This window comes from Vitis riparia, chromosome 2 (assembly GCF_004353265.1).
Source record: "Vitis riparia cultivar Riparia Gloire de Montpellier isolate 1030 chromosome 2, EGFV_Vit.rip_1.0, whole genome shotgun sequence".
Classification (NCBI taxonomy): domain Eukaryota; kingdom Viridiplantae; phylum Streptophyta; class Magnoliopsida; order Vitales; family Vitaceae; genus Vitis; species Vitis riparia.
This window is the reverse complement of record NC_048432.1, coordinates 3443256-3455709: the sequence shown is the minus strand read 5'-3', so window position 1 is coordinate 3455709 and position 12454 is coordinate 3443256. Positions and strand designations below refer to the sequence as shown.

The 12454-nt window shown below is 32.3% G+C and overlaps 1 protein-coding gene across 1 annotated transcript in view; it reads right to left on the bottom strand.

Moving 5' to 3' along the window:
• LOC117927253 (bifunctional nitrilase/nitrile hydratase NIT4B-like) overlaps positions 1–12454 on the bottom strand; it is a 48779-nt gene that overhangs the window by 506 nt on the left and 35819 nt on the right. The window lies entirely within an intron of this gene.

Below are 12454 nucleotides of genomic sequence, written 5' to 3'. Positions count from 1 at the left end.
TTTATAGTAGGTTCATGGATTTGAGCAATTTAGTAGAGACTATAGTGTACTACTTCCTAATTGGAGAGATGACTGGTCTTAGTCACCGAGATGACTTTCCCATGATGAGTGCAATAATGTGTATAGTTACACATTGGACATGACCTATGGTGAATCATGACATTAATTGTTGGGTAGTCATGATTCACCATGATACTAGATTGTATAAACTCTCAACCTTGAGAAAATATTGAGTTTATGCTAAAATCAACAAGAAGCTTTTATCTATGGGTGAGATCCTAATGTGGTCATATATTCCTTACAAATTAGGTTATAGTTGATGAAGGTTGGTGGCAACAGGTATTCTTAATAGAGACAACATAATATCTTATGAGATTAAGACAACGTGTCTCTTAGGTGATCCTAAAGACATGTGATCAAGATGACTACGACCATAATAATTCCTTTAGTAGAATTTGACATATGCTCTTTGTAAGCTAAAGTATGTAAATTGATCATTAATAAGAGGATTTGTAACTCAAGGATTGGAGAGATAATTTTGAAAGGTTGCCATCACTACCTTGTTAGATTACAGACGGTGTTCATGGGGAGTTTACATGCAGTAGATAGTAGGTCATAGACCTAAACTTTTCCTTGTTGTAATTATATAGGATATTGGAGTGTAGTTGACTTTCTTTAGTAAGGTGTTAAGTTAACCTTAGAATCGGATTCAAAGCGAGCTAGTATTTTCCTATAGGTTCCAATGGTCCCTGCTCGATCTATCATTTAATGGTGTCACATATGTTTAAGGTATTTTAGGTTTGTAGTTAACAAGTGTGCATTAGGGGGAATTTAATAAAAATACAAGGTTGGACTAGATCTTGTGAATAGACTTTCTAGATTGGCCTAATTTATTAATGGATTCCAATAGGGCTAATTAATTAATTAGGATCTAAGTGAGTTAAATTAGGTAACCTAAGCCCAATTTAGGCTTAAGTCACTAAAGTTCACAAGGAAGCTTATAAATAACTATTTAAAGCTTATTGGGTTTTATGAGTAACTTAAGCTTGCCTTGGGTTTGGGTAAGTTATTATAACCTAAAAAAGTTCTTAATTGAGGGCTTAGATTAATCAATTAGCTTAGTCCAGAAATACCTTTCACCAACTGTATTGGAAATTTTGAATTACTCCATTTCATGATCTAGGATCAAATAGGGTGCATGCAACTATCTTTAGGTTTTTCTAGATCTAATGCACTAGAAAAATATGGATATAAAATCCATAAAATGTACTAGATTTATAGATTAAAACTCATACCTATGATTTCAATGTTTCTAAATTAAATCCAATCCCTAAAAGATATCAAAGATGTTTTAAAAGTCATCTATCAAACAATTTTCCACCCAATCTCTCCCTCAACAAATAGACCCTAGCACAAAAAAAAGATGAATGCTGGAATTTTCGTCAATTATTGGATCAAAACAAAATTTATAACCTAATTCACTATTCTATAGCAGCTTGTACCTGATCAAAAAGTGGTTTTAGTACAAACTATTGTAGTATAGTGGTTTTTAGGTGTCGTCCACTAGGATGGATTGTTCTCGGTAATTAAGGCTTGAATGAGATGATAAGAAATTATTGTAATCAAGTGAAAATGATTTGACAATTCATGATAAAAGTTCAAAATAACAATGATTTCAAATTTAGAGGAAAATGAAGGGTAAAAGAGAAGAAAATTAATAGAAGATGAAATTCTCGGAGGTAGGATTTTCTAGAAAAAAATTTCCACGGTGAATAGATGTTGAGATTTAATTTTCATCAAGTTAGATTGAAAACCTAAATTTTCATCTAAACCTATTTTTGATTTAGCTTTAGGTCTAGATCTAATTTTTCTTCATATTAGGTCATTTAATCCAAGAGATCAATTCAAATCATATATTCAATTCATCTTAAATTATCTTCCAATGATTCACACAATGCAACTATTCAATTTCATCAAATCTAGTTTTAAGAATTTGATGAATCTACCTAGCTTGCATTGTAGTAATCATCCAAGACAATTTGAAGAGAAAAATCTCCAAATTTCAATTAATCAATCAATTGGATCAAATTACCTTTACAATTCAAGCTCATTTCTCTAATTCACCATATATCTTGCCTCTAGATCCTCCCTCCTCCGAGAAAAATGAGATTTAGCCACTCATGCTTGGAGATTTGGTCTCATAAGACATGTTTGGCTAGCAAGAAAATGAGAGAAAAATGAAGGAAAGTAGAAAATTCCAGAGAGAGAAAATCTGGAAAATTCTACAGTTAGAAAATGTCTAAAAGTTTTTTAAAATGAGTAAATCAAGTTTCTATTTATAGGCCAAGGTCAAGTGGACACTTGGCATCATCTAAGAGGTCTTCTGGAGGTTTTTCACTAAGAAATCTAGAGTTTGTAATAAAATTCCCATTTCTAATGAGATCCAACACTTCCGCACAAGCTCCAACAATTTCGCATGACTGTGCGAAGTGGAAAATGCATCAGCACCAATTTTTCCTTCTTGGAGCATTTTGCATGACTGTGCGAAATTTTCACATGGTCATGCGAAATCAGCTTTGAGATTTCCCTTTGAGTTGCAACCAAAATTGCCTTCTGGTCCATTTCCCACGACTGTGGGTAATTTTTGCATGATCATGCGAAATGGAAATATTTAATTTTTTAACTCCTTTTTGTCATTTTTTCTATTTCTTTCCTTTGAATCCACCTTAACCATCTCGAAATCAACTCCAAATCCCAGTCCAAACCAATTGCATTACTTCTTTCATTATGCATTTGGATCATTATCAACTTTTTTTGTTCTCTTCAATTTGATGCATCTCTTTTGTCACCAATTTATCAAAATCATACCTTGAAATGACTCCAAAACTTCATAAACTTGTTAGTAACTCTTGCAAGGGGAAAAACATGTTAATTGAGTGTTTTAGGCATAATTACTACTCAAAAGATGTGAAACTCATGAGAATTATTATCTAAAATATGCTATTTTTGAGTAGTAATCATTCCCCCTAACCAACACATTACTAGTCCCTTAGCAATGGTATGACAAAAAGAAAGAAAAACAATACCAAACAAAAAAAATCATAAGTCACATAAGCAAATCATTTGAAAAAAAGTCTTTGAAATTTCCATAGCATAAATAGTTGATAAACAAGCACACCCTACTATCCATAGGTATCAACAAAATCCTAACTTATTTACTATCTCTAATAGAAAGAATATCATGCAAATCAAGGTATTAAAAACATATCCATCTTCATTTCCCAAACAATCTTTCCAAACAAGTCTTGAGTGTAATTAATCTAGCCCCCGGATATAGTACTCAAAACTAATCTTCCCCCCAACCTAGCTCAATTTATCTCAAACAAAAAAAAGAATCACTCTCTCATAGGTCAAGAACTCACCTATCTTTATTTTATTATTATTATTTTTTCAAAGGATTTATTGTAGGAGTGCAATGCCAAAGGTATCTCCAGTATATGGTCCATGTAGTGGGGATTCATCGATGACTCCTAACCATAATGCATGGGGTACCAAGTTTATAAGACAATTTAACTAGCCACTAACTCCTTGGACTTTACCCTGGACTCCTCAAATTAGGATCCAATACCTTAGCACCTACAATTGAGCTCACACTCCACCTATCCACCCATGTAACAAGCATTGAGGTTGGTGGCTCCCAACCAAAATGACTAAGGGCACCAGACATTAAAGACCTTTGGGCCATATACCCCTCGGACCTTGCTTAGGTTTCAAGGCAAGCATAACTCAACTTTTTTTTTTTTTTTTCAAATTGGGCACATTAGACTCTTTTTAAGGTGTCTCAACTCAATTCAAGAGTAATCAATGTTACAAGACAATTAAGTCCAAGTCTTAAGGTTAGACTAGTTTTTCATCTTATAACCAGGGTCTAGAGTGCACAATATGTGTCAAAGACTCAAATAGAAATGACCCTTTGGAAAATGAAGACTTCAAAGTCAAATCAACTTTAATTCACATAACAAATCTTCAAATATCAAGCAAATAAGTTATTATTCTAAATCAACTTTTTTCAAGTTAGGTTTGCTTTTTCATCAATCACAAATGCTGCAGTCATCTAAAAAAATTTCACCATATAAGTCACAAATGTGATTTATGAAAAAAAAAATTCTAGAAAAACTAACAAAACTAACAACATATTTCCTTTTCTTCATTTTTAACCCTTTCCTCAACCTGACTTGTACATTGTCCTCAATGTGTAATGAAAATATACAAAGAAATGAAGGGAAGATATCTCAATATCTCATGAATTTCATGTTTCAATAGTTAAAACCAAAATAAGATCACATATGAGAATTGTTGGATATGAATGACATAAGAGAAGAAAATATGAAAACAAATCTATTAAAAACCAAAAAACTATGTTAGAGACACAATGTGTATAGTAAAATCAAGGTATAGATGATGACAATGTCCAAAGAAAACATGATTTTAATGATAAGTCAATGATTCACATGGAGTTTTTAAAAATTTCACACAAGTGTGCAAACTAGACAAGAAGGTGAAGTGTGTTGCTTCAATAGAATTTTTGCATGGTCAAGTGAAAATTCGCATGATTATGCAAATTGGTCCAAAGGCTTAAAACTGCTACAATCATCCACATCAGTTTCACATAGTCATGCGAAATTTTCGCATGATCATGCGAAATGAGACAAACTCATTTTTTTGCATTTTCAAAGATATGAAAACTCCCTTGTTTTTTGCATGAATTCCCCTATTTTGCATGAACTTGCCAACTGGTGATGGGCCATTAAAACTTTTTTTTTTTTCTTACTTCATGCATTCCATCCATCTGAAAAGTCCTTCAAAACACAAATCAAAGATTTGAAATGGGTTTATTTAATGGAAACTAAAAGAAAAAGAAAAATAAAAATAATCAAAATTCAAAGGAAAGTAGAGAAATGAGAAACCATTGGGCTAGCTAGCCATTTACATGACTAAGCCCATTAACCTTTGCATCAATACTCGATTTGGATATGGCTTGCAAACAATGAATGGACCAATTCCTTGGTACTTAAGCTTTCCTGGAAAAACATGTGGCTAGAAATAGCCTTCTTTGAACTTGTTCTTTTGAATAAGTTGGTCATGTCATTCCTTAAGCTTCTTTTTCATGGTCTTTGAATTATTGTGCATACCATGCTTCATTGTTTTCACTTTCTTGAAGCCGAAAGACCATTTCATTAACTTCAAATGTTGAATTTCTTCATTGCTTCTCCAAACTTCAATCCGTTCATTGGAAATTGCTTCACCAAGTTTTGAAAAATTATCTTCAGCATTTTTTTTTCACTAGCTCTTCCATGGGCAATTCAATCAAACAAGCCACCTTAAGTTCCTCCTTCTCTTTGGTACCATGCTTCTTACATGAATGGAAAATGTTCAGCTCAATTGTCATGTTACCAAAGGTAAGTTGCATCACCCCACTTCAACAATTAATCAATGCATTTTCTGTGGCAAGAAAAGGCCGACCAAGTATAATAGGAACATGGTTGAGTCCACTAGTTCCTTGTTCCATATCAAGCACCACAAAATCGACTAGATAATAGAAATTATTGATTTGGATCAACACATCTTCAGTAATTCCTCTTGGAAACTTAACCGATCTATCTGCCAATGAAAGTGTAATGGAAGTATACTTTAGTTCTCCAAGCCCCAATTGCATATATACCGAGTAGGGAAGAAGATTCACACTTGCCCCCAAGTCTAAAAGTGCTCTTTTCACAAAAGTGTTGCCAATATTCACTGAGATAGTTGGACATCCTGGATCTATATACTTGATTAGAGTCTTGCATTGGATGATTACACTAACTTGTTCAGTTAAGAAAGCTTTCTTTTTCAAGTGCATCCCTCTCTTTATGGTACACAAATCCTTAAGAAACTTCGCATAGGCTGGAACTTATCTAATCATGTCAAGAAGTGGTATATTGACTTTGACTTGCTTGAGAACTTCAAAAATTTCTAGAGCATTATTTACCATTTTCTTGGATTGAAGAGTTTTTGGAAAAGGTGGAGATAAGAGCTTGTCTTTCTTCTTAACGTCTTCATTAACAATCTCATCTTCCTTTGATCTATTATCTCCATTCACCTTTTTCCCTTTTTCTTGTTCTTTCACATTTTCCTCTTGTTCATTCTCTTTTGGTTTTGGCATAGGTTGATCAACTTGATTACCACCTCTTAAGGTAATGATTGCTTTGACTTCATCCTCCTTATTAGAACTTTTACTTGTCTCTCCAATTTCATGGGCTCCACTTGGATTTTGTTGGGGTTGTGAAGAGAATTTTCCTTTTTTTTGCTCCGTTTGCATGCTTGTGAGTTTAGAAATAGCAAGCTGCCTATTATTAATCTTTTGTGTGAGATTGGTTAGCAAGCTATCAAATTTTTGATTGAAAGATGTATCCACATGATCTATTCTTTGATTTATTTGAGTATTGATATTCTTTTGATCACCAATAAAATCACCCAAAATTTTACTCAAGTTTACAATAGCTTGCTCAACCAAAGAAACTTGTTGTGGAGAGACCCATGAATTGTTGGCTTGAAGAAAATTTCTCTTGTCCACAATTCCATGACATGTTCGAATGATTCTCAACAAATCTTTCCCCCATAGCTGGTATTGTAGGACAATCACTCACTTCATGTTCTATAAATTGACAACTAGAACATTGGTCCATGTAAATTGAATTATCATATATTGCATTCACCTTATGAAATCCCTTAGCTTCCAGTTCCTCTAGCCTTTTTGTCAAAGCTATCATTTTAGCTTGTAGATCAACATTTTCATTCAACATATACATTCCTCTATTTGAATTGTTTTGAGACTTGGACTTGTGTAAATCCCTTTCATATGGCTCATCCCATGACCTTGATATTTCAGCCACATAATTCAAAAATTCGAAGGCTTCATCAGGACTTTTGCTCATAAAGTCACCTCCACACATGGTTTCTATCAATTGCTTCATAGTTGGCAACATGCCCTCATAGAAGTAACTTACCAACGTCCATGTGTCAAAACCATGATGAGGTCAAGCATTGACTACTTCCATATATCTTTCCCAACAAGCACAAAATTTTTCATTATCCAATGCCACAAAGTTAATATTTTTCCTTTTCAAGCCACTTGTGCGATGTGTCGGAAAAAATTTCTTCAAGAAGGTTGTTTGTAGTTCCAACCATGACCTTATGCTTTGGGGCCTCAATGAGTTAAACCACAACTTAGCCTTATCCTTCAATGTGAATGGAAAAAGCTTCAATCTCATAAACTCTATGGATGTGTTTCCCTCATGAAATGTATGACATACCTCTTCAAAATCCTTTATATGAGTATAAGGATTCTCATTATCCATTCCATGAAATTGAGGTAGAAGTGGTACCAAGTGAGGTTTTATCACAATAGGCTCATTAGGAAGAACTATACATGATCCCATGCCTATCCTTTGAGGATGCATATATTCTCTCATTGATTTAGACATGTGAGAATTGACATTGTTTAGTCCTTGTTGAGTTTGTTGATTTTCCCATTGATTTTCCATTTCCTCAACAATTGGATCACAAACCAAAGATGATTAGCAATGTAAGTCCTTTGCAATCTCTCCCTCAAATTTTATTCTCAATGTAGCATGCAATGGAGAGCCTACAAAACAAGCCAAGAAAAACCAAAAGAAACCAAGAAGAACAAAAAGAGAAATAAAAGATAAAAATGGAATAAAAAAATAATAATAAGAAAAATGGAGAATCAATAAAGAGAACTTTACCAGTCTTGTGTTGTGGATCACAAGGGCTAATCCTCACCAAAAAAATTTGCCTCAATCACCGTAGCACCATCCTCGGCAATGGCGCCATTTTTTATCCCTAGATTTTTCATTAATTATTGGATCAAAACAAAATTTATAACCTAATTCACTATTCTGTAGCAACTTATACCCGATCAAAAAGTGGTTTTTGTACAAACTACTGTAGTATAGTGGTTTTAGGTGTCATCCACTAGGATGGATTGTTCTCGGTAATTAAGGCTTGAGAAATGATTGTGATCAAGTGAAAATGATTTGACAATTCATGTAAAAGTTCAAAATAATAATGATTTCAAATTAAGAGGAAAATGAAGGGTAAAATAGAAGAAAATCAATAGGAGATGAAATTTTCGGAGTTAGGATTTTCTAGAAAAAAATTTCCATTGTGGGTAGATGTTGAGATATAATTTTCATCAAGTTAGATTGAAAACCTAAATTTTCATCTAAACCGATTTTTGATTTAGCTTTAGGTCTAGATCTAATTTCTCTTCAAATTAGGTCATTTAATCCAAGAGATCAATTCAAATCATATATTCAATTCATCTTAAACTATCTTCCAATGATTCACATAATGCAACTATTCAATCTCATCAAATCTAGCTTTAAGAATTTGATGAATCTACCTAGCTTGCGTTGTAGTAATCATCCAAGACAATTTGAAGAGAAAAATCCCCAAATTTCAATTAATCAATCAATTGGATCAAATTACCTTTGCAATTCAAGCTCATTTCTCTAATTCACCATAGATATTGCCTCTAGATCCTCCCTCCTTCGAGAAAAATGAGATTTAGCTACTCATGCTTGGATATTTTGCCTCACTAAACATGTTTGGCTAGCGAGAAAAAGAGAGAAAATGAAGGAAAGTGGAAAATTCTAGAGAAAGAGAAAATATGGAAAGTTCTACAATTAGAAAATGTCTATTTTTTTTAAAAATGAGTAAATCAAGTTTCTATTTATAGGCCAAGGTCAAGAGGACACTTGGCATCATCTAAGAGGTCTTTCGGAGGCTTCTTCACCAAGAAATCTGGAGTTTAGTAATAAAATGTCCATTTCGCACGAGATCGAGCACTTTCACACGAGCTCCATCAATTTCGCATGAGTGTGCGAAGTGGAAAATGCATCAGCACCAATTTCGCCTTCTTAGAGCATTTCGCATGACTGTGCGAAATTTTCGCATGGTCGTGCAAAATTAGCTTTGAGATTTCCCTTTGAGCTGCAGCCAAAATTGCCTTCTGGTCCATTTCAATTTTATACTCTGTGTTTTTGGGATGAATGACATGTGAAAGTTGGAATTTGCTAAAAAAATATAGATATATTTTTTTGAGTTAATGTTTGTAAGCATAATTCTCCCAAAAATCGGTCATGCTTCATCATATTGTATGCTTGTTTTTTTTATAATGTGTGGTTATTCATCTTTATATTTGTGTAATGGATTGATATCTATAAATTAAGAGTATCAATTGATAGGTAGATGAATCAATTGATTGGACATCTAAGAGTCTTATGTGTAGAAGACTAAAATTATAAATGGGGAGTTAGAAAACTTTTCATTTATATGAATAAAAGGTGTTACAATTTTTGTAATCCTATCATTATGAGATTTAATTTGTACATAAAGTTTATGAGTAATGGAGGAATATGGAAAAGTATAACCTATGCAATTATATAAATGCATTCAAGTTGGTAACCCACAATTATCCATTAATTTGTACATAATGTTTGTAAATAATGAATATAACTCCCATGTAGTCTTTGATGCATGAGAAGACTAAGAGATATAAATTTCTTTTATAAGATTAAGATCCTAAGTCATACTCTCATTCTTATGTCTTTTTGTTATTTTACTTATAACAACATATAACACACAAGTGACCCGTCTACTATATGAGAGTAGTGAGTTGAAGATCTTGAGCAAAACAATTCACAAGATGACTCAAGCTCACTTCAAAAGTATTATCAATATCATGGATGAAGGTAAAAATATGATCATTATATTATCATTGCTTTAGCATTTATATCTATTATGTTTTATGCATCCAAAATAATTGTTTTCACATAAAGTTTAGTTAACATGTACTTCTATTTTAAAATTTTAAAATTTAAAAATAAATTTGCACAAATCACTTTTAAATGTTTTTTTATAGAAAAAATTTAAAATATGAAAGAATCACATATTTTTTCAACTTTGAAAAATAGACCTAATAAACATATTTAACATTTATAGCAATTAAAAATTAATTAATAGTTTTTAAAAAAAATTAAATAAAAGCAATGGTGTATCCAAATAATACCTTATTCACCCAATTTAGTTATCATATGCCTTTAGTACCGTAGTGGCTGACTAAATTTTTTCTCAAGGTACAATAATGCTAAAAGATCTTTAACCAAAACATGGACTTCCCTCTTATTTCTTCCTACCACTTTAATTTCACCCAACTTCACCTATAGAAGCTCATTCATGTCTTATCTTGAATCAAGGATAACTTGTTTGCCTAGTTTGAACCTCATGTTGCTCAAGTCCCAAAAGGAATAAAATTTCATTCAGAATATAATTATGCACAAAATCCTCAATAGGGTTAGAGTTTGCTCCTTCATTAATTATTTATAATGGTTTAGGGTCAGAATAACATACTTGATTATGTTAAAGTATCCTCAACTTTGTTAGCAAACACATATGGCTGAAAGCGAAGAATGATCAAGAGTCCAAGTACTAACAAAGGGCACTTATGAACCATAGGTTGAGGAAAGTGGCTTGAGCCCAAGCTTGGGGCTTAGGTTATTTTTTGTTTATGCAATACTTAAATCCAAACTTAAGGGTGACATTAGAAACATATTTCAATCTCATATTTTGTCCTCTTAACTAATTGCACTCGACATGGAACTTGTTTATGCATTTTGGGAATCACATGCATTTTAGTCCCAAAATAATGCAACTTTTTTTTCCACCTAATTAAGTTCAAAATTAAGGGGGTGTTTGGTAAAACTTAATACCTTTTACTAATGACTTAAATTGACTTTAAGTTAAATTATATTTAAGTTGCTAACTTAAAACTTATTATTTAACACTACAAGAAAAATGGGAAACAATGACGTTTTTTAAGCGTCAAGAAAGGTAACAGATGACGCTTCTCTAAAGCGTCCTTTCCGCCTCTGTCATTGTATGTCTTAGGCAACAATGACACTTTCAGGAAACGCCATCTTTGGCTGAAAAAAGCCCACCAAAATAAAGGTTCTGTTTTTGGCTGAAAGATGACTTTACAAAACTCTAAATCCGATCTTCACCATTCAAATTTAAGATTAATGACTTATGAACCTCTCCTCCAAATTTCAGCTCAATCAGACCATGAACAAAGCGACATCGGACCTTTGATGAAATCTGGGCATGATGTAAAAAACCGTTGTTTTTCTCTCTTCTCCTCTTTCTCTCTAATGACTGTCCGAAACTCCAAATCCGATCTCCACCGTTAATATTGAAGATACATGAGCCACGAACCTCTCCTTCAAATTTCAACTCGATCGGACCACGGACGAAGCGGGATTGGACATTTGATGAAATCTGGGCATGATGAGAAAAACCTGCATTTTTCTCTCTTCTCCTCTTTCTTTATAATGACTTTCCAAAACTCCAAATCCGATCTTCACCGTCCAGATTGAAGATAAATGAGTCACGAAACTCTCCTCCAAATTTCAGCTCAATCGGACCACAGGCGAAGTGGGATCGGACCTTTGATGAAATTTGGATGAGAAAAACTTGCGTTTTTCTCTCTTCTCTTCTTTCTCACTAAAAACGGTGGCTCTCTCCCTTCTTTCTTGTCTTCCAAAAGTTAGGGTTTTCAATGGAGACTTTATAACAAAAACTAAAATACCATGCATGTCCTTTTTCAATAAATTAAAAATAGTATTCTTTATTTCATCTTTCAATAATAATTTTATATATTGAACTCATAATGAATTTATATTGTTATTTATTTGATATTTTAGTTTGATGTTGGTTTAATTTGAATATTGATATTTAAAAAAAAAAAAAAACTAATTTAATAGAATGAGCTTAATAGATTGTATTGATACAAACTATAAAAAAATAATTTATTAGGATTTTATTTTATTTATATCCATTTTTTAAAAAAACCTTAATGTAGCAACTTTATGTCATTAATATTAATGTCAATTTACCATAATTAATTTATAGAATAAAATTCTAATATCAAAATTTGTATAAGTTAACTTAAAAACAAAAATTTTAAAAGTCAATACAACTATGACACTTATTAGGAGCGTCATTACATACCCATCAAATAATGATGCTTATAATAAGTATCAAGGTAAATAATAAAACTATGATGCTTCTTATAAGCGTCATTATATACACAGTTATAAGGAAAAAAGATGACATCAAATAATGACACTTATAATAAGTATCAAGATAAATAATACAACTATGACACTTCTTATAAGCGTTATTGTATACTCTCAATAATGACGCTTTTAGAAAGCGTCATAAAATAAAGCGTCATTAATTTCAATTTTTGTAGTAGTGTAATTCTTATTTTAAGTATTAAGGTTGTTTAATAAAATTAAATTAAAACATATTTTAAATCATCAAATTGATATAT